General features: G+C 41.9%; 1 pseudogene; it reads right to left on the reverse strand.

Annotated features, from left to right (window-relative positions):
• Positions 1-7696: 7696 nt before the first annotated feature.
• On the reverse strand, positions 7697-8414 carry LOC134484191 (igE-binding protein-like; annotated as a pseudogene).
• Between the last annotated feature and the right edge of the window lie 18496 nt (positions 8415-26910).

The raw sequence follows: 26910 nt of genomic DNA on the forward strand, positions 1-26910 counted from the left end.
CTCTCTCGTCTCTCTCCTCCCTTTCCTTTCCCTTTTGTTTTGTCTCTCTCTCCTATGTTTCTCCTCTCATTTCCTCTGTTCCTTCTCCTCCCCCTCACCTCTCTCCATCACTTCTTCCCATATTCCCCACTGTGGTATGTCTGGCATTGTGACGTCTTCTTGTTCTGTCATTGGAAGCATTCAGTGATTCTCTTCTCTGCGTTTCAATCCCTAGGAAGTCTGTCTCTTGGGGACTTTCTTTTTTTGAGAGGACAAGGTCTTTTTACTGGGATGCCTCCCATTTCCTATTCTTACCTTTCCAGGAAATGTCTGACAGTTGACTGGCATTCTGACAGAGACACATGGTCAAGGGTTTTCAGAGCATCTTGGGCTCTCCTAAGCACCATGGGTTTCCAAATTTCCCTCCAATACCTTCAACATCTCTTTGAGGTACCCTTTTTTCTCATGTCTCTAAATTGGTTCTTAGGAGTGAAATCTGAGCTAGTAAATGACCCAGTACCGATATAAATTGAACATCTCTCTGTGGTCTGAATGGCACACAAGACTTGGAAAATTATCAGGGCCTTGATCACTTTAGAATCAGAACTAGAAAGTGGTAGGAAGCTCCCCCTTTACAAGACTTCTGCCCCGTGTTGGTTTTTCCTGAGTCAGCCCTGTTCTCCTACCCATATATTGTGTCCTTTAGAGAGACCACTACTTTATCCTTTGGGGATTCCAATTTTGGAGCTGGTATTGACTCCCCACCCTCCCCATCTCCAACCTGATGCCTGTCCTGCAGCTGTTGAGCCTGGTGAGTTGCTCAGTGAGCCTGACCACAAGGTAAGGAAGTACAGAGTACTCTTGTTGCCCACGTCTTCTGTACTGCTTCTTAAGAGCCCACTCCTGTTACTGGCATTAACAACTAACCAAGGATTCCACATATCATTCCCCCATTTGCTTGTGTCTTCTAGGACACATGTCTCTTGCACTCATTCCTCATCATACCCCAGTGTCCATTTCCTTTACTAGGAAGAAACTTGCTCCATACACTTAGATAGGATCTGTTAGCAGTGAAATTGTTTTTAACTAATCCTCCTGTTGTAGTTGTACATGTAGGTGACTCCTGCACTCATTCCTCAATATTGTTCCTGTCTAAAGTCATCCCCATTTTATAGGACACAAGCTTCCCAACAAATGCCCAACATCATTAATTGGTGCTCATTTTCCCATGGATATCCTTGATATATCTCAGTTCTGCAGCACCTATTTTCCTTTGCTGGACTGGAGGAACTCAGGCACATCACCTCTCACCTCCTTATGAATATCCCAATGTCCACAAACTCTGCGACTACTGACAACATGGCTACCCTTACTATTTGAAAGCCCACTGCCCCTCCTACCCTTTTCTAGACCTTAGGCAGGAAGATTTTCCGTGCACCCATGCAGCCCCCAACTCTCGAGCATCCAGACCCACCTCCCAGATCCCCCATCTGAGACAGACATCATCTTCATTTCCCATCTTGGAGCTCAAAGTTGCCTTGTCCACCATTTTCCTCTAGCCAAATCTTGAACTCTTTTGGTTTCACTGGGACTGACCCTGAGTATAACTTCTCCCAGCAACTTACCGTGCAGGTTCTCAGCAGGGATTCAGAACCAGCTGCTATCATTTCTGGGATGTTCTTTAGTGGCAGTCAGGGTCTTTTGTTTATTCTTTCCTCTCTTTCCCTCTGACTCTTCCTCCTTCCAAACATCCCCCTCTCCCCACAACATGCTTCTCCAGATATACTATTCGTGTGGTAGACTTAACTCCAATGACAGAGACCCCATTTATTTACTTTTATTACTAGTGTAGGTCTCAGTTTTGCTACTGTCTCCCAACTTTATTATCACACATTTAAAGATGATGTCATAGTCATCTGGTTTGCAGTCCAGACAAACAGTAAGGTTTTATATCCCTGAGGCAGACCCTCAGAAACTCATGCCCATGGACTCCTCCAATTCTTTCTGACCATTCTCCTTCTTTACGTCTGCAGTTCTTCTAGTCCAACCTGTAGAAGACTAACTCTGAACTATTGCCACTTACACTAAACAAATTGAACTCTGTACCAGAGCTGGCCCCTTATGTTTCAAGTTCTAGAAACTTGCCATTTTGCTCATCCCCACACCTCTTATGGTTAATTCCTTCAACCTCTGCTTTGTCCTCCACCACTGTGCAACATGATCATCCCCTCTGCACTCTCCTCCACTTCCTCCTTTTTTTCCCAGTCTTGTAATACTTCCCTTCTCCAATGTGCAGTTTCTCTTCATCCCTGGAATCTACTCAACTCTAACCACTCTGCTGTCTATACAAATACAAGAAACATCTTCCTTGTGGCCCAAATACTTCACAATTATTACAAGATAATGGATAGGCCCTTATGGATTTGTATCACTTCCAATTCCTGGACCTCTGTATAGGTTCAGTGATGGTAGTTTTCTCCAGGAAGCTCCACATCCAGCTGGCTATGATGACCATCTTAGAGTACTGCCATGATGATTTTGACTGCTTCCCCCAGTGGGTGACAGAGGCAAGGCCCCTCTCTTTTCAGATGACTTTGACTGTAGCAGGCAGAGCTCATTCCTCAATGGTGTACTACACCTAGCTAAAAATACCACAGTTACATCTATGATCACTTTCAACATTTCTATGGGATCATTCATTCAATCATCCAAACTTGAAGTGAGTACTGTTTTCTCACATCAAAGGGTACCTGTTATTAAATGGAAATGTCTCCCATGTCTCATTCAGGCAGCCCCATATTCAGTAGGTTCCTTACTAGCTGGTCAAGGGACATGTGTTGCCCCTCTGACTGTTTTATTTAGCTTCTTCTCTTTACAAATTTATCTTTTCATACCACTAGAACCCTTCAGATCCAGCAAAGCTAACCTTTGAAATCCCAATATGTATCTTAACAACATAGTTGTCCCGCGCGACCTCGCCAGGAAGAAAACACGCGTGGACATAGGAATCCTAGGTGTGACCAAACTTTAGTGATATCTTAAGGAGGAAGCCCCGCGCGCCGGCATGGCGCGCTTATATACACCCTAGCGCGGCGCATCCACACCTGATTGGTCGCTTACTCATGATCTCATCAGGCACGCCCTGGAGTGGGCAAAGACCTGGCACGAAGGCACTCTTGCACATGCACACACAGTTAACTTCCTGAAAGGAAGTCAGCTGGCGTGGCGAAGGCCGGCGCCATCTTGTCTAGCTTGGCCTTCCACGTGGGGCGCAGTGGAAGCCAGCGGCATCTAGTGGTGGTGAATGTTATTGCGGCCCTCTACATCTCCCCCTTATTATTTTATTAATTAATAACAGTAAATTATTGTCGAGGCTGGTCTAGGTCCCTGCAGTTACGTCCATCTGCTGTGGCTCCTGTCTTAAGTCATTCCTCTATGTCACAGCCTTATCCGTCGAAGGGTAACCCTATCGCCACCGGGCCCTGTGTCTTAGATTGGTCTGTGCATGAGGAAAGTTGTCCGTCTCTGGATACCACAGTGCTGTGTGACAGTAACTGTTAATGACCTAGGTCAAACTCTAAAGAGAGGCCAGCCAGAAGGTGAGTTAGTGGGGAGATCATGATCACCCTATCGCGTGCAATGAGGAAACCTCAGTGATGTAGAAGGGCTGATCAAAGAATCATTGAGTCTCTCTCATCCCAGTGCAATGGATCCACAGATCCATAGGGTGCAAGAGCAGAGAACTCAGATACCGACTAATTTTTGAAGATAGATAACCAAATTTTAGGGGAGGCCCCTTGTTCAAATGGCCACAAGTGCTTGAGTGATAACGGCCTTGTCACGTTTCTGTTGAGATCTGAGTTTGCAAATCAACCATAGCATGAACACTAATCCACAGCATAGGGCTGCATCAAACAGAGCCACCCCCACCCATTTTTTGAAGTACTAGGAATCCAAATCCAAAGAGGCAGTGTGAGGGCTAGAGGTAGTTTCCGAGGGATCCATCCGGGAGTCATTTCTAGGCATCAGAATTTTCCGTGTCAGTCGTTTCGGTAGCCAGAATGGGTTGTCTTCTTCCTGCGGGAAAACACAAACCGCTCCCCTGGATCTTATTAAAATAGGATCTGGGCCTTTCCATAGACCAGTCAAAACATCTTTCCATTTTACCATCTCTTTTGGTCTATCAGGCTCTGAATAGTGACGTTTGGCCGCAGTATGGCCTTGGGCATCAAGATTTAAAAAATTAAGGGTGAAGAGTGCCATGGAAACAGCTACTCTTGGTACTGAGGGTAGAGCCTCCTCGACTCCCCCTTTTTGTTTAATTAAATAGGATTTGAGAGTGCGATGGGCATGTTCTACAATGCCCTGTCCCTGAGGATTATACGGGAGACCAGTCAGATGAGTCACATCCATTTGGTGGCAGAATTGTTGAAATTTTTGAGAAGTATAAGCTGGTCCATTGTCTGTCTTAAGGAGTTTGGGTTTACCCCAAGCGCTCCACGCCTTGAGGCAATGTTGAATTGCATGCGAGGCCTTTTCTCCTGTTAGAGGTGTAGCAAACATAATGCCAGAGCATGTTTCAATAGAAACATGCAGATACTGAAGTCTTCCAAAAGAAGGGATATGAGTAACATCCATTTGCCAGACCTGTAGCGGTCGGATTCCTCATGGGTTAACACCCACATGGGGTATAGGCAGGAATTGACAACAATTTTGACATTGGGTAACTATCTCCCTAGCTTCTTTTCTAGTCAAAGCAAATCGGCGGCGTAAAGTTTCAGCCGTCACATGAAATTGTCTGTGAAATTCTTTTGCTACATCTAATTGAGGGGACAAGGCAACTGCAATCACTCTTGTAGCTTTGTCCGCTAGGTCATTTCCACGGGACATTGGCCCAGGAAGGCCCGAGTGAGCTCTAATATGTGTTATGAATACAGGGGATCTCCTGCCGAGAAGGGTAGATTGAATTTGTTGAAAAATTTGAGCAAGTTTGTTGGAAGGCCTGATTAATCCAGCCACCTCAAGAACCTTAACTGCATTAACCACATAGGAGGAATCTGACACAATGTTAAGCGGGCCTGGGAAGGTCTCGAGGACCTCTAGCACCACTAAACATTCCACAACTTGAGGTGAGGTTTCATTATACTGCTTAGATACTACCTTATTATTGACCACATAAGCACCTATACCAGTTTTTGACCCATCTGTATACACTACAACCCCATCAACGAGTGGTTTCTGAGACATTATGTGTGGGAACACAATGGCTTGGCTTAAAGCAAATTGTAGGATCGGGTGTTTTGGATAATGATTATCAATCTGTCCAGCAAAGGAAGTAACTAACACTGCCCAAGCATTTGAGGTAGCAGCTAATGTTTGAACCTGAATGGCTGTATATGGTACTATCAAAGTTTTGGGTTCTTTCCCAAAATGAGTAATAGCTGCCTTCTATCCGTGGAGTGCAAGCTGAGCAACCGCATCGGGATACCAGTCAATAATCTTAGTGGGAGATGCATTGGGATGGACCCATAATAAAGGCCCATCCTGCCACAAGACAGCTGTTGGTAATTGCATAGTTTTGAAAACACACAAATCAAAAGGCTTGGTTTCATCAATGCGCTGCAATTGAGCATCCTGTAAGGCTTTTTCTACAACTTGTAAGGCCTGGTTTGCGGCTGGCGTCAATGCTCTCGGAGAGGAGATATGAGAGTCCCCTTCCAAAATATCAAATAAAGGTTTCAACTCAGCAGAGGAAATCTTTAAAAATGGTCTCAGCCAATTTATATCTCCCAATAATTTTTGGAAATCATTTAAGGTATGTAAATGATCTCTGCGAATCTCTAATTTCTGGGGAACTATTTTTTCAGGATAAATGACCGATCCCAGAAATGAGCCAATTTCTGCAATTTGAACCTTTTCTGTAGTGACTTGCAGTCCCCATTGTCCCAATGTTTTGATTAAGATGGGATATGAGGTCTGTAAGGTTGTTAAATCTTTATCACACATTAAAATATCATCCATGTAATGAGCCAGAAGCAAAGATGGAAATTGCTTCCTTATAGGTTCAAGGGCTCATTGCACATATAGTTGGCAAATAGTGGGGCTATTGGCCATGCTTTGAGGCAGGACCTTCCACTGAAATCTCTTATCAGGTTCAAGATGATTAATAGCTGGTATAGTAAATGCAAACCTCTGTCTGTCTTGTGGACACAAGGGGATGGAAAAGAAACAATCCTTAATGTCTATTATTATTATCTTCCATTGCTTAGGTAAGGTGGAGAGTAAGGGTAGGCCTCGTTGGATCGAGCCAAATAAACGCATCTGTGCATTAATGGCTCTCAAATCATGGAGAAGTCTCCATTTTCCTGATTTTTTTTTATCACAAAAATAGGAGTATTCCATGGTGAAATGGACGGTTCTAAATGACCAAGCTGTAATTGTTCATCAACCAATTTAGTGGCAGCTTCTAATTTTTCAGAGGATAGATGCCATTGAGGAACCCATTTTGCCTCCTCTGTGAGCCAGGGTATGGGCATAGAACCCTCAATGGCACCTAGGAAAAATCCAGGTCCTGCCTTCCTATATTACCTTCTTGTGGGACCGGTTCTAATTTTCCTTGCTCCTTTTTTCCTAATCCCTTCCCTTCCTCGTAGCCCATTCTCTTCATAATCTCGACAGCTTGTTGAGAGTACTCGTTGGTCAATGTCAGACCTAGACCCTGTAAGACATCCCTCCCCCAAAGGTTAACAGGAAGAGGGAGGACATAAGGAATAAACCTTCCTGATTGGCCTTCTGAAGCATGCCAGATCAAGGAGCGTGAGCTGATAGTGGGGCTGGCTTCATACCCTAGTCCTTGTAAGGAATGGGATGATTGAGTGACAGGCCATGCCTTAGGCCACCAACTAGAGGAGATAATGCTCTTATCAGCCCCTGTATCTAAAATTCCCGTAAAAGTTTTCCCTTCTATATTCAACTCTAAAGAGGGTCTGGAATTAAGGTCCATCATTAAATAAGCAGAATCAGTCCCGGAAGAGCCAAACTTCGTGGTGCCTCTAGGGACCCCGGAAGAAGGAAAATGATCATGTAAGCTTGGAAGAATAATCAACTGAGCAATCCTGTCACCTGAGGAAATGGAAAAAACGCCTTGAGGGCAAGAGCAGAGAACTTGAAGTTCTCCCGTGTAATCTTGATCTATTATTCCAGGGTGAACAATAAGTCCCTTTAAGGTTAAGGAGGACCGACCCATAATAAGGCCAACACTTCCCACGGGTAGGGGGCCTTTGTAGTCAGTGGGGAAAGGTTGCACACCCATCAGTGGCATTAATATGAATTGGGTGGTGGAACAGAGGTCCACTCCTACTGAGCCTTTTGTGGCTCTGCGAACCGTGGTGTACCTCTGTTGTAAGCTGGAGTCCCATATGTTTTGGGGCCCTGAGACTTGGGGCCCAGATACCCATTTTTTGGAGTGTTTTCACCCCCTTCTGCCTGGGGAGGCCCGGGCTGAATAAGCCTGCCTCTGATATCTTTAACTGAGTGACACTCACTAGCCCAATGATAGCCTTTCCCACACTTAGTACACAGTCCTGGTGCTCTCTTCCTTGTGAGGGCTTGACACTCCTTTTTCAAATGTCCTGGTTTGCCACAGTTATAGCAGACCCTGCGATCACCTGTACCTGAGCACTTTTGGCCCTGTAGGATAGCAGCCGCGAGGCTGGCATTAGTAAGCGGGCCTCCAAGTTCTCGGCAAACTCGCAGCCAGTCCTGTAATCCTTTGCTCTTCCTATGTGTAATAGCTTCTCTGCATTCCTGTGTGGCTTGCTCATAGACCAACTGTTCCACTAAAGGCATTGCCTGTTCAGGGTCTCCAAAGATCCTGCCTGCTGCCTCTGTCATCCTAGCCACGAAGTCTGAGAATGGCTCCTGGGGGCCTTGTATAATTCTCGTTAAGTGTCCCCCGGACTCTCCCTTCTTGGAAAGTGCCCTCCACACCTTAACGGCGGCAGCGGAGATTTGAGCGTATGCTCCCCAGTCATAGTTTGATTATTGGCATACTGCCCTTGTCCTGTTAGCAGATCAAGCGTCCAGTCTCTCTGATTGCCTTCAGCAATGGCATTGACTTTGGCCTGTGCCTGAGAGGCGTCATACCACAAGGCTTTCCATTCCATATATTGTCCCATATTAGGGAGCGCAGACTTCACTGTTGTCTGCCAGTCTCTTGGAGTCATGGCCAGAGTAGCAAGCCTTTCGACTTGAGCAATAGTAAAATTGGCACTAACTCCATAGTTACGGACCGACTCGGCAAGTTCCTTAATTTGAACATATTCTACTGGTGTGTGAACACAGCCTCCATCGGCGGCCTCAAACACCGGGAATGCCTGCTGTATCTTTTTCTGTTCCTCTTTAGTGAGGAAGGAATCTGAGTGAAATCTCTCCATATAAGATGGAGGGGCGCTGGGGCTTATAGGCTGGGAAACCGCATGGTTTCCACCTCCCACTTCCTTTTATTTACCCAAGCTGTTAGCTCATTGTTCATCTGGGTAGTATCCTTCTTTTTCATAGCGAGCTGCCTCATCTTCTAAATCCTCTTCCTCAGAGGAGCTAAGCTCGTTTGTCTCTGAGCTATCAAGCTCTGAAGTCTTTGAATCCTTTACCGGATAAAGACTTCTCCTTTTCAAGACCTTTTTCTCCCTTCTCTGTTTTATCTCTTCCGGGGCGTTTTTTCCCCACTCTCTCGCCTCCGCATTGGAGGGGACTGTCTGCTTGTTATTTTTCCTTGAGCTCTTTAATTTTTTATCCAACACTGTTTCTGACATGCCGCCTTGCCCCTCCTCCTGCGCTCTTTGATTTGCTGTTACAGCTGGGCAGCTCCCATGCGACCTCTGACGCTGCCTGGCAGTAGCTAGAAACTCGAAGGCCAATAGAAAAAACCCGAGGGCTGCCAAAACAATAATAAAGGCTTCCGCCGCATTTAGCAAGGGAGTGAGGTGGAACAGATCAAGGCTAAACATTGTCTCTCGGGGTCTCACCCGCGTCCTGTAGCTTCTGGACCCTTTCTGTGAACGGAGGCTCTCCTCAGCGCCGGTGATGGTGAGGTGTTTGTCCCGGGTTCTCGGCACCAAATGTCCCGCGCGACCTCGCCAGCAAGAAAACACGCGGGGACATACGAATCCTTGCTACAGATAAACGTTTATTGAATCTTAAGGAGAGCCCCGCGCGCCGGCATGGTGCGGCTTATATACATCCTAGCGCGGCGCATCCACACCTGATTGGTTGCTTACTCATGATCTCATTAGGCACGCCCCAGAGTGGGCAAAGACCTGGCATGAAGGCACTCTTGCACATGTGCACACAGTTAACTTCCTGAAAGGAAGTCGGCTGGCGCGGCGGAGGCCAGCGCCACCTTGTCTAGTTCGGCCTTCCACGTGGGGCTCAGTGGAAGCCAGCGCCATCTAGTGGTGGCGAATGTTATTGCGGCCCTCTACACATAGTAGTTTCTTCCTCACCTGCAAAGCTTTTCCTTCCTTCATGAGAGCCATTCATACTTTCCAGGCCAACTACTTTCCCTTCTGAAATATTCTTAGTACACATGCTCATCTTAGCCCTCTTATGGAAGAATGCTTACAGGCTCTCTGGCAACAATGTGCAACACCTGTCAAACGGTCTCAGCACCAACTAATATTAGGCACCCGTGTTTCCTGACTCATCTACTTACTGTGCATCTTATGGCTTCCTCCCATAAGATGTACCAAATACTTCCTTGTAGTAGTTGTAGTTGACAGTTTCAAAGGATGTCGGTTGGCTTTCCCCACTTCTAACCAATGTCTCTCCATTGTGGCCTCAAGGCTAACTAAGAGAAATCATTTCTCATGCATCTCGTTCAGTTTGACAATGGCTCTGAATTTGTTTATCAAATACCACAGTGGATTGGAAGTATGCTAAATATTTCCAGAAGTTTCTATATTTTTTGTCATACCCAGGCCTCTAGCAAAGGAGGAAGAGAGTGAATGGAATCTTCAAAACCATCTAGCCTGCTTCTCCCTCCAGCTACACATGGACTTGATTTTTTTCTTGGCACTAACTGAAACTTCCTGAGGGTCTTTATAACCCTCTCATTTTCTGCCTTCCTGAGATAATGTATTAGCACCCATTTTTGTCCATACATCCTTTCAATTGGAAGCCATCAAGGACTGTTCTGCTTCATTGAATACATCTCTATTATAGTTATTTCAGATCCTTTATAGACCTTTTCTAATTTCTGTGATCCTTCCTCTATCCCTGACTTAAAAGACTACTCCTTGTTCTTCCTACCTTGAGATCTTGTTTTGATTCTCACTTCAATAAACCCTCTTAAGCCCACAAGGGATTGATCACACACAATGATTCTAACAGAATGATCCTCCCACATCCAATCTCTACTATTTTCCCCACTGGCATTATTACTCCTCCATAAGGAGGCTCCTTCTGACCCTGGGAACCTGAACATACTAGTTATTAAATACTCTCCCATCAGCATAGGTGTGCCTTATTTGCCTCATAGAGAATATGGACAAATGCACTTCTCCAGTTTACCACCTACCACTGTCTCCACTCTTTCTTCATTCCTCTTTCTCATATGGGTTCCAGGTCCTTACCTGATAGGTAAACCAGACTGCCTCACTCATTCCCAATCTCCTGAAGAGCTTTAATGACTCCATCCACTCTTCCTGTTGGGTCTGACTTCACTTGTCTCACAAAACTGACTATGCTTTCCTGCTGTCCACTGCTGCCTGGCCTGCCTCAGCAGTGGGACTCCACCCCATCTGACAAGGACACCACTGGGTCGCTGAAATGGAGGCAAAGGTTTCTTCTAGTCGGCCATTACAATTATTTCCAGAGATCGCATACCTACCTATAACCTCCTTAGCGTCTCATCACTCGCTATAATAAAAAGGCCTTTGCCTGGCCTACCGAGGCCCCTATGCAACTTCTGGCAGCTTGCAATCTGATCTTTGCTACCTTAATTTAAACACTTTTGCCGCAACTCACTATATTAACATGTCTCTCCTTGCTTAATCTGAAGAACTCCTTAGACCAACTGAACCACCCACCACTAGTCAGTCAGAAACTAAAACCCAGGTCCATCAAATGTCCCAGAATTAATTGGCTTTCTGATCCTTTCCTTGTGTTACTCCCTCCCCACAAATGCACCACCCCTTGCTATTAAATGCATACTCATGATTTCTCTGAAATCCTGTTTCAGTAAACAAGTATTTTCAAGAAAATCTTAGAGGTATCCCCTTCAGATTTTCATGCCAACCTATGTAGCTTGTCACAACACCAGCTTTTTGCCACTCCACCTTCCTTTGGCATACTCATTCTTTGTACCAAATTAAGACACACAGGAAGCTGTTTCAGATATCCTGCTTTAACCTTTCTACCTGGCTGTTTGTCATACAGCACTGGAACCTTCTGGATTTGCAGCACCCAGGCATACATATCTCTTCCTTTTATCAGATAAGAGTGTTCTCTTACCTTCCTCTAACCCACAATCCAACTCTTCCCTTATGACACACAAATCCCAATCCAGATTCTGCATTGTGTTAGGGGGTACTGGGCTGTCAAGGTGGTCTTCCTCCGACCAATCTTGGGGGTCTGAGAAATGTGGGCACAGGACTTTCAAACAAGTATTAGAAAGTCTCAATACTTGTTCACCAGGATGTGATGTTGCACATCACCTCCTGGCAGTCCATGTCCAAATGTGTTCCCTAGCTGCTGTTGGTCATGCAGGATCTGGTTACCTGGAGGCCACCCATAGGGGAATATGTGCACTTATGGATGATCAGGGCTACTGTATTATGTCAGTTGTCCACATCCTTGTGGCCCTAATGCTGTCTTTGACTGCCCCTTTCATGCTGATCTCCCTGTAGCTACTCTGTCCTCCTAGGCTCTGCTATCAAACTGCTTTTTATATCCTTAGGTCTATACTCTCAATTTGTATTATTCTCAAATTTGGTCAGAGATAATTGTTTTTGCAACAGAGGATCCTAAGGGACACAGTGCCATGGACAGACAACTGAGGGTGAATGTCCAGTAATCTGCTGTGGATGAACCATCTCTATAAACCTTTCCTGATGCAGGACTCAAGGAGCATCTTAGAAGAATCAATGGAAAGAATGTAAGGACTAGTAAATAGTAGAGTCATGAAAAGGTGACCCCTGGGTTTGTCACGGCTACTGCACACAAATACAATATCTCACATCATCTGTACCTACCTGTACAACACCTAACTAGTTAAAATTTCCATACTGGATTTCCTCTTTGTGGTGGAAAAATTGATAGTTGTTGGCTGTTGAATAAAAGAGAATCACTCTCTTTTGGGTTATATGGCTGCTGGTAGGTGGCCCATCTGCCAGCAGCTGGCCCCACATCCATGCATAGTTGAAGCACACATTGGACTCAAGAACTTATTAGTAACAAAAGAGGAATGATATTATTAGAGATGTGGATAGTACTCCTATGAGGAACTGAAAAGAGGTATTGATGGAAGGGTTTTACCAAATACATTGGTTGAGGGTCAACTTAAATATTTTGTTGTTGTTGTTGTTGTATTTTTTCATCTTTATTAACTTGAGTATTTCTTATTTACATTTCCATTGTTATTCCCCTTCCCGGTTTTGGGGCCAACATACACTTACCCCTCCCCCTCCCCTTCTCTCTGGGTGTTCCCCTACCCATCCTACCTGCATTACTGTCCTCCCCCCAACAATCACATTTTCTGGGGGTTCAGTCTTGGCAGGACCAAGGGCTTCCTCCTCCACTGGTGCTCTTACTAGGCCATTCATTGCTACCTATGAGGCTGGAGCCCAGGGTCAGTCCATGTATAGTCTTTGGGTAGTGGCTTAGTCCCTGGAAGCTCTGGTTGCTTGACATTGTTGTTCATATGGGGTCTCAAGCCCCTTCAAGGTCTTTCAGTCCTTTCTAAAAATCCTCAACAAGGGTCCCGTTCTCAGTTCAGTGATCTGCTGATGGCAGTTCAGCAGTTTAAAGATGGCATTCTCCTATGCACTTGCTGTATTCTGGCTGTGTCTCTCAGGAGAAATCTACATCTGGTTCCTTTCAGCCTGCACTTCTTTGCTTCATCCATCTTACCTAGTTTGGTGGCTGTATATGTATGGGCCACATGTGGGGCAGGCTCTGAATGGGTGTTCCTTCTGCCTCTGTTCTAAATTTTGCCTCCCTATTCTCAGCGAAGAGTATTCTTGTCTCCTTTTAAAGAAGGACTGAAGCATTTAGATTTGGGTCATTCTTCTTGAGTTTCATGTGTTCTGTGCATCTAGGGCAGTTCAAGCATTTGGGCTAATATCCACTTATCAAGGAGAGCATACCATGTGTGTTTTTCTGTGATTGGGTTATCTCACTCAGGATGATATTTTCCAGTTCCCTCCATTTGACTATGAATTTCATAAAGTCATCGTTTTTGATAGCTAAGTAATATTCCATTGTGTAAATGTACCACATTTTCTGTATCCATTCCTCTGTTGAAGGGTTCTTTCCAGCTTCTGGCTATTAAAAATAAGGCTGCTATTAACATAGTGGAGCATGTATCTTTGTTATATGTTGGGGCATCTTTTGGGTATATACCCATGAGAGGTATAGCTGGATACTCAGTAGTTCAATGTCCAATTTTCTGAGGAACCTCCAGACTGATTTCCAGAATGATTGTACCAGTCTGCAATCCCACCAACAATGGAGGAGTGTTCCTCTTTATCCACATCCTCACCAGCATTTGCTGTCACCTGAGTTTTTGATCTTAGCCATTCTCACTGGTGTGAGGTGAAATCTCAGGGTTGTTTTTGTTTGCATTTCCCTTCTGACTAAAGATGTTGAACATTTCTTTAGGTGTTTCTCAGCCATTTGGGATTTCTCAGCTGTGAATTCTTTGTTTAGCTCTGAATCCCATTTTTTTTTGAATCCCATTTTTTAATAGGGTTATTTGTCTCCCTGTGGTCTAACTTCTTGAGTTCTTTGTATATTTTGGATATAAGCCCTCTATCAGTTGTAGAATTGGTAAAGAACTTTTCCAAATCTGTTGGTTGTCATTTTGTCCTAACAGCAGTGTTCTTTGCCTTACATAAGCTTTGCAGTTTTATGAGATCCCATCTGTCGATTCTTGATCTTAAAGCATAAGCCATTGGTGTTTTGTTCAGGAAACTTTCTCCAGTGCCCATGTGTTCGAGATGCTTCCCCACTTTTTTTCTATTAGTTTGAGTGTATCTGGTTTGATGTGGAGGTCCTTGATTCACTTGGACTTAAGGTTTGTACAGGGTGATAAGCATGGATTGATCTGCATTCTTCTACATGCTGACCTCTAGTTGAACCAGCACCATTTGCTGAAAATGCTATTTTTTTTCCATTGGATGGTTTTGGCTCCTTTGTCAAAAATCAAGTGATCATAGGTGTGTGGATTCATTTCTGGATCTTCAATTCTATTCCACTTGTCTATCTGTCTGTCTCTGTACCAATACCATGCAGTTTTTATCACTATTGCTCTGTAATAGTGCTTGAGTTCAGGGATAGTGATTCCCCCTGAAGTCCTTTTATTGTTGAGGATAGTTTTAGCTATCCTGGGTTTTTTGTTATTCCAGATGAATTTGCAAATTGTTCTGTCTAACTCTATGAAGAATTGGATTGATATTTTGATGAGGATTGCATTGAATCTATAGATCGCGTTTGGTAAAATGGCCATTTTTACTGTATTAATCCTGCCAATCCAAGAGCATGGGAGATCTTTCCATCTTCTGAGGTCTTCTTCAATTTCTTTCTTCAGAGGCTTGAAGTTCTTATCATACAGATCTTTCACTTGCTTGGTTATAATCACACCAAGGTATTTTATATTATTTGGGACTATTATGAAGGGTGTCATTTCCCTAATTTCTTTTTCGGTTTGTTTCTCTTTTGTGTAGAGGAAGGGTACTGATTTTTTTGAGTTAATTTTATACCCGCCACTTTGCTGAAGGTGTTTATCAGGTTTAGTAGTTCTCTGATTAAACTTTTGGGATCACTTAAATATATTAATATATCATCTGCAAATAGTAATATTTTGACTTCTTCCTTTGTAATCTGTATCCCTTCGATCTACATTTGTTGTCTGATTGCTCTGGCTAGAACTTCAAGAACTATATTGAATAAGTAGGGAGAGAGTGGGCAGCCTTGTCTAGTCCCTGATTTTAATGGGATTGCTTCAAGTTTCTCTCCATTTAGTTTGATGTTGGCTACTGGTTTGCTGTATACGGCGTCTAGTATGCTTGGGTATGGGCCTTGAATTCCTATTCTTTCCAGGACTTTTATCATGAAGGGGTATCGAATTTTGTCAAATGCTTTCTCAGCATCTAATGAAATGATCATGTGGTTTTGTTCTTTCAGTTTGTTTATATAATGGATCACGTTGATGGTTTTCCACTTATTAAACCATCCCTGCATGCCTGGGATGAAGCCTACTTGATCATGGTGGATGATTGTTTTGATGTGCTCTTGGTTTGCCAGAATTTTATTGAGTATTTTTGTGTCGATATTCATAAGGGAAATTGGTCTGAAGTTCTCTTTCTTTGTTGCATCTTTGTGTGGTTTAGGTATAAGAGTAATTGTGGCCTCATAGAAGGAATTCGGTAGGGCTCCATCTGTTTCAATTTTGTGGAATAGTTTGGATAGTATTGGTATGAGGTCTTCTATGAAGGTCTGATAGAATTCTGCACTGAACCCGTCTGGACCTGGGTTCTTTTTGGTTGGGAGACCTTTAATGACTGCTTCTATTTCCTTAGGAGTTATGGGGTTGTTTAACTGGTTTATCTGTTCCTGATTTAACTTCGGTACCTGGTATCTGTCTAGAAAATTGTCCATTTCCTGCAGATTTTCAAGTTTTGTTAAATATAGGGCCTTGTAGTAGGATCTGATGATTTTTTGAATTTCCTCTGATTTTGTAGTTAAGTCTCCCTTTTCATTTCTGATTTTGTTAATTTGTACACATTCTCTGTGTCTTCTTGTTAGTCTGGTTAAGTGTTTATCTATCTGATTGACTTTCTCAAAGTACCAACTTTTGGTTCCGTTGATGCTTTTTATGGTCCTTTTTGTTTCTACTTGGTTGATTTCAGCTCTGAGTTTGATTATTTCCTGCCTTCTACTCCTCCTGGGTATATTTGCTTCTTTTTGTTCTAGAGCTTTTAGGTGTGCTGTCAAGCTGCTGACATATGCTCTCTCCTGTTTCTTCATGCAGGCACTCAGAGGTATGAGTTTTCCTCTTAACGTGGCTTTCATTGTGTCCCATGAGTTTGGGTATATTGTACCTTCGTTTTCATTAAATTCTGAGAAGTCTTAAATTTCTTTCTTTATTTCTTCCTTGACCAGGTTATCATTGAGTAGAGCATTGTTCAACTTCCATGTCTATGTGGCGTTCTTCCCTTACTGTTATTGAAGACCAGCTTTAGCCTGTGGTGGTCTGATAAGACACATGGGCTTATTTCTGTCTTTCTGTATCTGTTGAGGCCTGTTTTATCACCAAGTATATGGTCAATTTTGGAGAAAGTACCGTGAGGTCGTGAGAAGAATGTATATCCTTTTGCTTTTGGATAGAATGTTCTATAAATATCTGTTACGTCCATTTGTTTCATGACTTCTCATAGTCTGTCTATGTCTCTGTTTAATTTCTGTTTCCATGATCTGTCCATTGATGAGAGTGGAGTGTTGAATTCTCCTACTATTATTTTGTCAGGTATAATGTGTGCTTTGAGCTTTACAAAGGTTTCTTTTATGTATGTAGGTGTCCTTGTATTTGGAGCATAGATATTTAGGATTGAGAGTTCATCTTGGTGGATTTTTCTTTTGATGAATATGAAGTGTCCTTCCTTATCTTTTCTGATGACTTTTAGTTGAAAGTCAATTTTATTCCATATTAAAATGTCTACTCCGGCTTGCTTGTTCAGACCATTTGCTTGGATAGTTGTTTTCCAGCCTTTTACTCTGAGGTAGTGTCTGTCTTTGTCTCTGAGGTGTGTTTCCTGTAGGCAGGAGAATGCAGGGTCCTCATTTCGTATCCAGTTTGTTAATCTATGTCTTTTTATTGGAGAGTTGAGACCATTGATGTTGAGAGATATTAAGGAATAGTGATTATTGCTTCTGGTTGTATTCATATTTGGATGTGAGGTTATGTTTGTGTGCTTTTCTTCTCTTTGTTTTGTTGCCAAGACTATTAGTTTCTTGCTTTTTCTAGGGTGTAGCTTGCCTCCTTATGTTGGGCTTTACCATTTATTCTCCTTTGTAGGGCTGGATTTGTAGAAAGATATTGTGTAAATTTGGTTTTGTCATGGAATATCTTTGTTTCTCCACCTATGTTAATTGAGAGTTTTGCAGGATATAGTAAGGTCGGATGGCATTTGAGTTCTCTTAGGGTCTGTATGACATCTGTCCAGGATCTTCTGTCTTTCATAGTCTCTGGTGAGAAGTCTGGTATGAATCTGATAGGTCTGCCTTTATATGTTACTTGACCTTTTCCCCTTCCTCCTTTTAATATTCTTTCTTTATTTTGTGCCTTTGCTGTTTTGAGTATGATGTGACGGGAGGAGTCTCTTTTCTGGTTCAATCTATTTGGAGATCTGCGGGCTTCTTGTATGTTTATGGGCATTTCTTTCTTTAGGTTAGTAAAGTTTTCTTCTATGATTTTGTTGAAGATATTTACTGGTCCTTTGAGCTGGGAGTTTTCACTCTCTTCTATACCCATTATCCTTAGGTTTGATCTTCTCATTGAGTCCTGGATTTCCTGTATGTTTTGGACCAGTAGCTTTTTCCGTTTTACATTATCTTTGATAGTTGTGTCGATGATTTCTTTTTTTTTATTTTATTTTTTTTTATTAACTTGAGTATTTCTTATATACATTTCAAGTGTTATTCCCTTTCCCGGTTTCCGGGCAAACATCCCCCTCCCCCCTCCCCTTCCTTATGGGTGTTCCCCTCCCAACCCTCCCCCCATTGCCACCCTCCCCCCATAGTCTAGTTGTATCGATGATTTCTATGGAATCTTCTGCTCCTTCGATTCTCTCTTCTATCTCTTGTATTCTGTTCGTGATGGTTGTATCTATGACTTCTTGTCTCTTCCTTTGGTTTTCTTTATGCAGGGTTGTTTTCCTGTGTCCTTTCTTTATTGCTTCTATTTCCATTTTTAATTCCTTCAACTGTTTGATTGTGTTTTCCTGGAATTCTTTCAGGGATTTTTGTGATTCCTCTCTGTAGTCTTCTACTTGTTTATTTGTGTTTTCCTGCATTTCTCTGAGTTCTTCATGTCTTTTTTGAAGTCCTCCAGCATCATGATCGAATATGATTTTAAATCTAGATCTTGCTTTTCTGTGTGTTTGGATATTCAGTGTTTGCTTTGGTGGGAGAATTGAGCTCCGATGATGCCATGTAGTCTTGGTTTCTGTTGCTTGGGTTCCTGTGCTTGCCTGTCGCCATCAGGTTGTCTCTGGTGTTAATCTTGTTCTGCTATTTCTGACAGTGGCTATACTGTCCTATAGGCCTGTGTGTCAGGAGTGCTGTAGACCTGTTTTCCTGTTTTCTTTCAGCCAGTTATGGGAACAGAGTGTTCTGCTTTCAGGTGTGTAGTCTTTCTTGTCTACAGGTCTTCAGCTGTTCCTGTGGGCCTGTGTCTTGAGTCCACCAGGCAGGTGGCTTGGAGTAGAAAAGTCGGCCTTACCTCCTCAAGTTGCTCGTGTGGGGCTGCTTTTGAGCTTTCAGTGAGAACAGCAACCCTGAGGGCCTGCACCACCTTTTCTGGGAGCCCCCATGAACTGGGGTCCCAGATGGCGTTAAGTGTTTTCCTCTGGAGTCAGAAATGTGGGCAGAGTGTAGTCTCTTCTGGCTTCCCAGGCATGTCTGCCCCTCTGAAGGTTTAGTTCTCCCTCCCATGGGATTTGGGTGTAGAGAACTGTTGTTTGCGTCCCTTCAGGTCCACGTGGTGTCTGGAGCGTGGGGGACCTGCTGTTCGAGTGCCCCTATCTTTTAGTTTCCAGAGGCTGTATACAGTTTCCTCTCGGGCCAGGGATGTGAGCAGGGGTGGGCAGTGTTGGTGGTCTCTTCTTCTTTGCAGTCTCAGGAGTGCCCACCTGTCTGGGCGGTGAGCTCTCTCTCCCAAGGGGTTTGGGAGCAGTGAGCTGTGGGCCAGAATCAGCGAGGTTGGGGCTCCAGGTAAAAACTGGAAGTGTCCAATCCCAGAGGAATTTTGCCTCTGTGTGTCCTGAGACCATCAAGCAGGTCGCTTGGGGCAGAAAGTTCGTCTTACCTGTGGTCTTGCAGCTCAAGTTTGCTCGATGGGGGCTGCTTTTGAGCTCTCTGTGAGGGTGGCAACCAGGAGGGCCTGCACAGCCTTTTCTGGGAGGCCCCGTGCACTGGGGTCCCAGATGGTGTTAGGTGTTTTCCTCTGAAGTCAGAAATGTGGGCAGAATGTAGTCTTTTCTTGCTTCCCAGGCGTGTCTGCCCCTCTGAAGGTTTAGCTCTCCCTCCCATGGGATTTGGGTGCAGAGAAGTGTTGACTGCGTCCCTTCAGGTCCAGGTGGTGTCTGGAGTGCCTGGACAATTTTAAAGCAAATCCAGGAACACATCAAACATATCATCCATGAATATCAAGTATGCTTTTCCCCAGGGCTGCAGGAATGGTTCAATATCCAAAAACCGATCAAAATAATCCACCATATAAAAAACAGATTCTGTTCTGGCCTAGCTGGCAGCAAGCTTGGTTGGTGGAGCCCTGCAGAGCAGGTCTAGGGCAGCATGCCTGAGACTGTGTTGTGAGGACCTGATTCCCTAGGGAGGGGTGGGATAACGAGAGAACTACGAGAGTGGCAGCAAAAAGCAAAAAAACTGGCTGGGTTGTATAAAAACATTTAAGGAAGAGAAAGTTTCTGGTTTAAAGTGTTCATGAATGTATTCTTAAGCATGGAATAAATTGCTTTGTTAGCAGACAGTTAATTTATAATTATCCTGAAGAAATCTTCAGTACTGCTGGTGTCATCGCCATTGAGCATGCAGATTTTGGGGGTGTGGAGTTCCTAGCTCTTGTCACAGGTGATGAAATTGCCTCTAACATTGATCACGCAGAACTCGTGAAGCTTGGAATTTGCAAACTCATTTAGGAAGTTTTGATCTGAGAAGGTAAACTAATGCAGTTTCCTGGGCTTGCTGTTGGTGACGTTTGTACCATTGTGCTTCATGGTGCCACTCAAGACATTTTGGATGAAGCTGAAAGAACTTTGTATGATGCCCTTTGTGTTCTTGCTCAGATTGTAAAAGATCCTAGAACAGTTTATGGAGGAGGTTGTTTGGAGTTGCTGATGGCTCATGTTGTGACAAAGCTTGCCAGTGGAACCCCAGGAAAAGAAGTTGTAACACTGAAGAAGTGTGCCGGATCCCTACCCTTGTTAAGCATTCCCATTTGCTGTTGAACTCTGGACCAGTTCTTTTTTTTTTCTTATTTAGAGAATACTTTATTAGTTTTTGTAATCAAACCCACGTAGATAAGACCTTACATATTTAATACAGTGTGTTACCCCTGTACAAATGGAAAAAACTTAAGTTCAACATTTCTAGACCAATATGGCTGTTAATTTCTGTACAGTGCCAACTCAACACAGTAAACGGGGATACTTTTTTCGAAAGTTGACAGCACAGGTAAAGTTTCAAAAAATTCAAATTATATATCTGTATATATATATTTATATTTATATAAAAAGACCAATAATAGCAGTGTGTTATGCATCAACAGCAGCAACAGCTTTTCCAGGTTCTGCAGTCATCTGAACAAAACTGTAGAGACATCCAGCACACTCCATTAAAAAAAAAAAGTAAAAAAACAAAACCCGAGAAAACAGCACAGTTCTGTTACTCTTGTGGTACCTGGCACCATTTTTTTTTAAAATTAGCTTCTCAATCATCATCTGGAAAGAAAACATTCTGAGCAACATCATTAAAAACAGCTCTGATAAAGCACGGTCACTACTACGTATCATAAAGCAGGTACAAGCTATTTTACATCCACAGAGGTATGATACAGTACTGTCCTACATCTATAATACTAGAGGATACAATTTAAAAGGCATTATTTGAGACTTGATTCTACTTTTCCAGCAGAGGGCCCAAAGGATGGTGTGACACAGCTTTGTAAAGAAACATACTCTAGACAGGATTTCCTTTCACTAGTGGCACGTTCTAAGGATTCATTCTCTCCATGAATGTCAGCTAAAACCGTTATTAAAAAAATGAAATATCCCTAGAACAAAACCGTATAACCACCGGATTCACATGAAGATGACCTAGTGGAGACAAGCTGGACCTCACCTTACCAACAAGCTATCAAATCTGTTATGTTTAAACAGTGAGACCTCCAAGGAAGGAGATGCCAAGTAGTGCTTCAAAGCTTCGGACCACAATCAAACACAGCATCCTTTTCAACAGAAGCAGAAGCTCATCTGAATATGCTCAAGGATGCTGACATCAACATTTAATCATCTCCTCACTCATCCAGGAAGAGGGGGAGATCAGTTACTACTGTACTTTATTGTGTTCAATCTGGACCAGTTCTTAGCAAAGTTGTATTTGAAAGACCTCACACTTTTAAGAAGACTGTGGAATTGACGTGTCCATGACAGCCTTAAGTTTGTACATTTAGCTGACTTTCTCTTTTCAATATGGGACTAATTTATTTGCTATTTCATTTTCCATAAAATTCAGTTGACTTACAAGTTCATTTCTCATACTGTGCATTAAAATATAATGCAGTTATTTAAAAAAGAAAATGCTGTCTTTTTTTGCACTTGTAGCTTTATCGTCTTTTCCAAAGATCAAGTGGCTATAGATGTGTGGGTTCATTTCTGGGTCCTCAATTGTATTCCATTGATCCATTTTTCTCTGTACCAATACTATGGAGGTTTTTAAAATTACTATTCCTTTGTAATACAGCTTGAGATCAAGGGTGATGATTTCTCCAGAAGGAATAATTTTCACTATTCTGGTTTTTTTTTGTTATTCCAAATGAATTTGAGAATTTTCTAACTCTATGACGAATTGAGTTGGAATCTTGATGGGGATTGCATTGAAGCTGTCAGTTGCTTTTGTCAAGATGGCCATTTCTACAATATTAATCTTGCCAACCCATGAGTATGGGAGATCTTATCATCTTCTGAGATCTTCAATTTCTTCAGAGGCTTGAAGTTCTTGTCATAGAGATATTTCACTTGCTTGGTTAGAGTCACACCAAGTATTTTTTATAATTTTGAGTATTATGAAGTGTGTCATTTCTCTAACTTCTTTTTCAGCCTGTTTATCCTTGAGTAGAAGAGGGCTACTGTTTCATTTGAGTTAAATTTATATTCAGTCACTTTGCTGAAATTGTTTATCAGGTTTAGGATGTCTCCAGTGGAATTTTTGGGGTCCCTTAAGTACACTATCATATCATCTACAAATAATGATATTTTGATTTCTTCCTTTCCAATTCATATCCCTTTGATCACCTTTTTTTTGTCTAATTACTCAGCTAGAACTTCACATACTATATTGAATAGGTAGTGAGAAAGTGGGCAGCATTGTCTAGCCCCTGATTTTAGTGGGATTGGCTCAAGTTTCTCTCCATTTAGTTTGATGATGGCTACTGGTTTGCTGTATATTGCTTACACCATGTTTAGATACAGACCTTGAATTCCTGATCTTTTCAAGACTTTTATCTTGTAGGGGTGTTGAAATTTATCACATTCATTTTCAACATCTAATGAGATAATCATGTGTTTTTTTTAGTTTGTTCATATAGTGGATTATGTTCATGATCTTCCTTATATGGAACCATCCCCGTATCTCCGGGATGAAGCCTATCATCATGATCATGGCGAACTATCATTGTGATGTTTTCTTGCGTTCAGGTTGCAAGAATTTTATTGAGTATATTTGCATTGATATGCATAAGGGAAATTGGTCTGAAGTTCTCTTTTTGGGTTCTTCCTTAGGTATCAGCATAAATGTTGCTTCGTGGAACGCTTTATATAGTGTTCTTTCTCTTTGTATTTACATGGAATATTTTGAAGAGTATTGGTGTTAGGTCTTCTTTGAAGTTACAGTAGAATTCCGCACTAAACCTGTCTCCTCCTGGGCTCTTTTTAGTTGGTAGATTTTAGTGACTTGTTTATATTTCTTTTGGAGTTATGGGACTGTTTAGATGGTTTCTCTGATCCTGGTTTAACTTTGGTATCTATGTAGAAAATTATCCATTCCATCCAGATTTTCAGGGCTTTTTTTTTTTTTTGAGTATAGGCTTTTATAGTGGGATCTGATAATTTTTTAAAAATCTCCTCAGTTTCTGTTGTAATCTCTCCCTTTTCATTTCTGAATTTGTAATTTTGGATACTTTCTCTGTGCTAAGGGTTAGTCTGGCTAAAGGTTTATCTCTCTAGTTGATTTTCTCAAAGAACCAGCTGCTGGTTTTGTCGATTCTTTGTATAGTTCCCTTTGTTTCTATTTGGTTGATTTCAGCTCTGAGTTTGTTTATTTCCTGGTGTCTAATCCTCTTGGGTGCATTTTTTCATTTGTTTTCTTTCTTTTCAGATGTGCTGTTAAGCTACTAGTATATGTTCTGTCCACTTTCTTTTTTCGAGGCACTCAGAGCTATGAGTATTCCTTTCAGCACTGCTTTCATTGTGTTCCATAAGTTTGGGTATGTTTTGCCTTCATTTTCATTAAACTTTAAAAAGTCTTTTATTTCTTTTTTATTTCTTCTTTGATCAATTCATTGTTGAGTACAGTGTTGTTCAACTTCCATGTATATGTGGGCTTTTTGTTTTGTTTTGTTTTTTCATTATTGAAGACCAGCCTTAGTCTGTGGTGATCTGATAGGATGCATAGGATTATTTCAATTTTCTTGTATCTGTTGTGGTCTGTTTTGTCACTGATTATATGGTCATTTTGAAGAAGGTACCATGAGGTGCTGAGAAGAAGGTATATTCTTTGGTTTTAGGATGAAATATTCTATAGATATCTATTAAATCCATTTGGTTCATAACTTCTGTAAGTTTCAGTGTGCCTCTGTTTCACTTCTGTTTCCATGATCTGGCTATTGCTGAGAGTATAGTGTTGAAGTCTTCCATTATTATTATTCCAGGTGCGCTGTGTGCTTTAAGCTTTAGTAAAGTTTCTTTTGTGAATGAAGGTGCCCTTGCATTTGGACCATATATATTCAGAACCAAGAGTTTGTCTTGGTGGATTTTTTCTTTGAGTATGAAGTGTCTGTTCTCTTTTTTGATAATCTTTGGTTGAAAGTCGATTTTATTCAATATTAGAATTGCTACTCCACTTTGTTTCTTGGAACCATTTGCTTGGAAATATTTTCCCCAGCCTTTTACTCTGAAGAAGTGTCTGTCTTTGTCACTGAGTTGTGTTTCCTGTGTGTAGCAAAATGCCGGGTCCTATTTATGAATCTAATCTCTTATTCTATATTTTTTGGTTGTGAATTGAGTCCATTGATGTTAAGAGATATTAGGGAACAATTATTGTTGTTTCTTATTATTTTTGTTGTTAGAGGTGTAATTATGTTTGTGTGACTATCTTCTTTTAGGTTAGTTGAAAGATTACTTTCTTGCTTTTTGTAGGGTGTAGTTTCCCTCCTTGTGTTGTAGTCTTCCATCTATTATCCTTTGAAGACCTGGATTTGTGTAAAGACATTGTGTAAATTTGTTTTTGTCATGGAATATCTTGGTTTCTCAATCTCTGGTTATTGAGAGTTTTGCTGGATATAGTAGCCCGAGCTGACCTTTGTGTTTTCTTAGTATCTATATGACATCTGTCTAAGATCTTCTAGCTTTCATAGTCTCTTTTGAGAAGGCTGGTGTAATACTGATAGGTCTGCCTTTTTATGTTACTTGACCTTTCCCCCTTACTGCTTTTAATATTCTTTCCTTGTTTTATGTATTTGTTGTTTTGAGTATTATATGACAGGATGAATTTCTTTCCTGGTCCAATGTATTTGGACTTCTTTAGGCTTCTTGTATGGTTATGGGCATCTCGTTCTTCACTTCCTCAGGTTATTGAAGCTTTATTCTATAATTTTGTTGAAGATGTTTACTGGCCTTTTAAGTTGGGAGTATTCACTCTATTCTATACCTATTATCCTCAGGTTTGATCTCCTCATTTTGTCTTGGATTCCCTGGGTGTTTCTAGCTTTCTATTTTGCATTTTCATTGACTGTTGTGTCAATGGTTTCTGTTGTATCTCCTGCCCCCGAGATTCTCTCTTCCATCTCTTGTATTCTGTTGGTGATGATTGCATCTATGACTCCTGAACTCTTTCCTAGGTTTTTTTGTCTCCATGATTTTCTCCCTTTTTGATTTCTTTATTGTTTCAATTTCCATTTTTAGATCCTGGATGATTTTGTTCAATTTGGTTGTATTTTCCTGAAATTCTTTAAGGGAATTTTGTGTTTCCTCTTTAAGGTATTTTACCTGTTTATCTGTATTCTCCTGTATTTATTTAAGGGAGTTATTTATGTCCTTCTTAAAGTTTTCTATAATCATCATGAGATGTGATTTTAAATCAGAATCTAGTTTTTCTGGTGTGTTGGGGGTATCCAGGGCTTGCTTTGGTAGAAGAACTGTGTTCTAAAGATGTCATGTATTCTTAGTTTCTATTGCTTACATTCTTGTATTTGCTTTTCACCATCTGGTTATCTCTGTGTTAGCTGATCTTGCAGTCTGTGACAGGAGCTTGTCCCTCCAGTTGGCCTGTGAGCCTATTATTTTACATGTGTCAGTCATTTGTGGGAGATAAACTCTCTCCATGATGATTGTTGTGCAGAGAGCTGTGGCACAGGGTTAGCTCCAGGGCACAGATGGAAATTGCAAGGTTCCTGTCCCTGGTTGTTCCCTGGTTCTTGTGTCCTGTGGGCTCTTGGCAGGTCCCATTTGGGCCAGGTATTGGAGTAGTAGTGGTGGTGTAATCTGTGATCTTAGGTGTTTCAGCAGTCCTGGGAGACCAAATCTCTCTGGGAGGATTGGACTGTGGAGAGCTGTGGCACAAGGTTAGCCCCCAGGCACAGATGGAAACTGGAAGGATACTGTCCTCTAGCATTTCTTTTTTCTTGTTTTTTTTTTATATTTTTCCTCTAGCATTTTTTATGGGATAGGTCTGAGAGCCCTAAATTTGCTTGGTCCTTACTATCTGAGAACTTTTATTTTTCTTTCATTTGTAGAGAACTTCACTGGATATTACTATTCGGAATTGGCAATTTTGTTTTGTTTCTTTGGTACAGTGAAAATCTTTATTTACTTTTTCCTTGTCTTTGATTTCTGTCAAGAACTTGACTTTTAGGTCAATTGTGAATAAAATACTTTCAAATGTTATTTTTCTTTATTCATTTATAGCTCATTTATAACCATTCACCATTGGACCTAGATTATAAAATGTCTTGTGATAGATTTATTTAAGTTGAACCTAACTGGTGAGCCTTGATCATTTTGTATAGTTAGTTGTATCTTTATCTTGAAACCCTTCCTCCTCTTCTACTTCCCCCTCTCCTTTCACCTTCTCCTCCCCTCCCCTCACCCGTCTCCTTCTCCTCGTCCTCTTCTTGCTTTGTCCTGTTCTGTCTAGCTTGGGTCTCACAGAGGTCTGCTTCTCTTTGACTCCTTAGTGCCAGGATTAAAGATATAGGCCACCAATCTGGATGTCTTTAAAAAAAGATTTATTTTTATATCATCCGTATGCCTGTTTTGACTGCATGTGTATCTGTGCCACCACTTTATGTGCCATGCTGACTAGGTCAGAAGAGGGCCCTGGCTTATTTTTGGAACTGGAGTTAACAGACTGTTGTGAACAGTTGAAAGCATCTCTGGTCCTCTGTATGAACAGCAACATGTATTGATCCATCTCCCTACCACG

The sequence above is a fragment of the Rattus norvegicus genome, chromosome X (genome assembly GCF_021556685.1).
Source record: "Rattus norvegicus strain SHRSP/BbbUtx chromosome X, alternate assembly SHRSP_T2T, whole genome shotgun sequence".
NCBI lineage: Eukaryota > Metazoa > Chordata > Mammalia > Rodentia > Muridae > Rattus > Rattus norvegicus.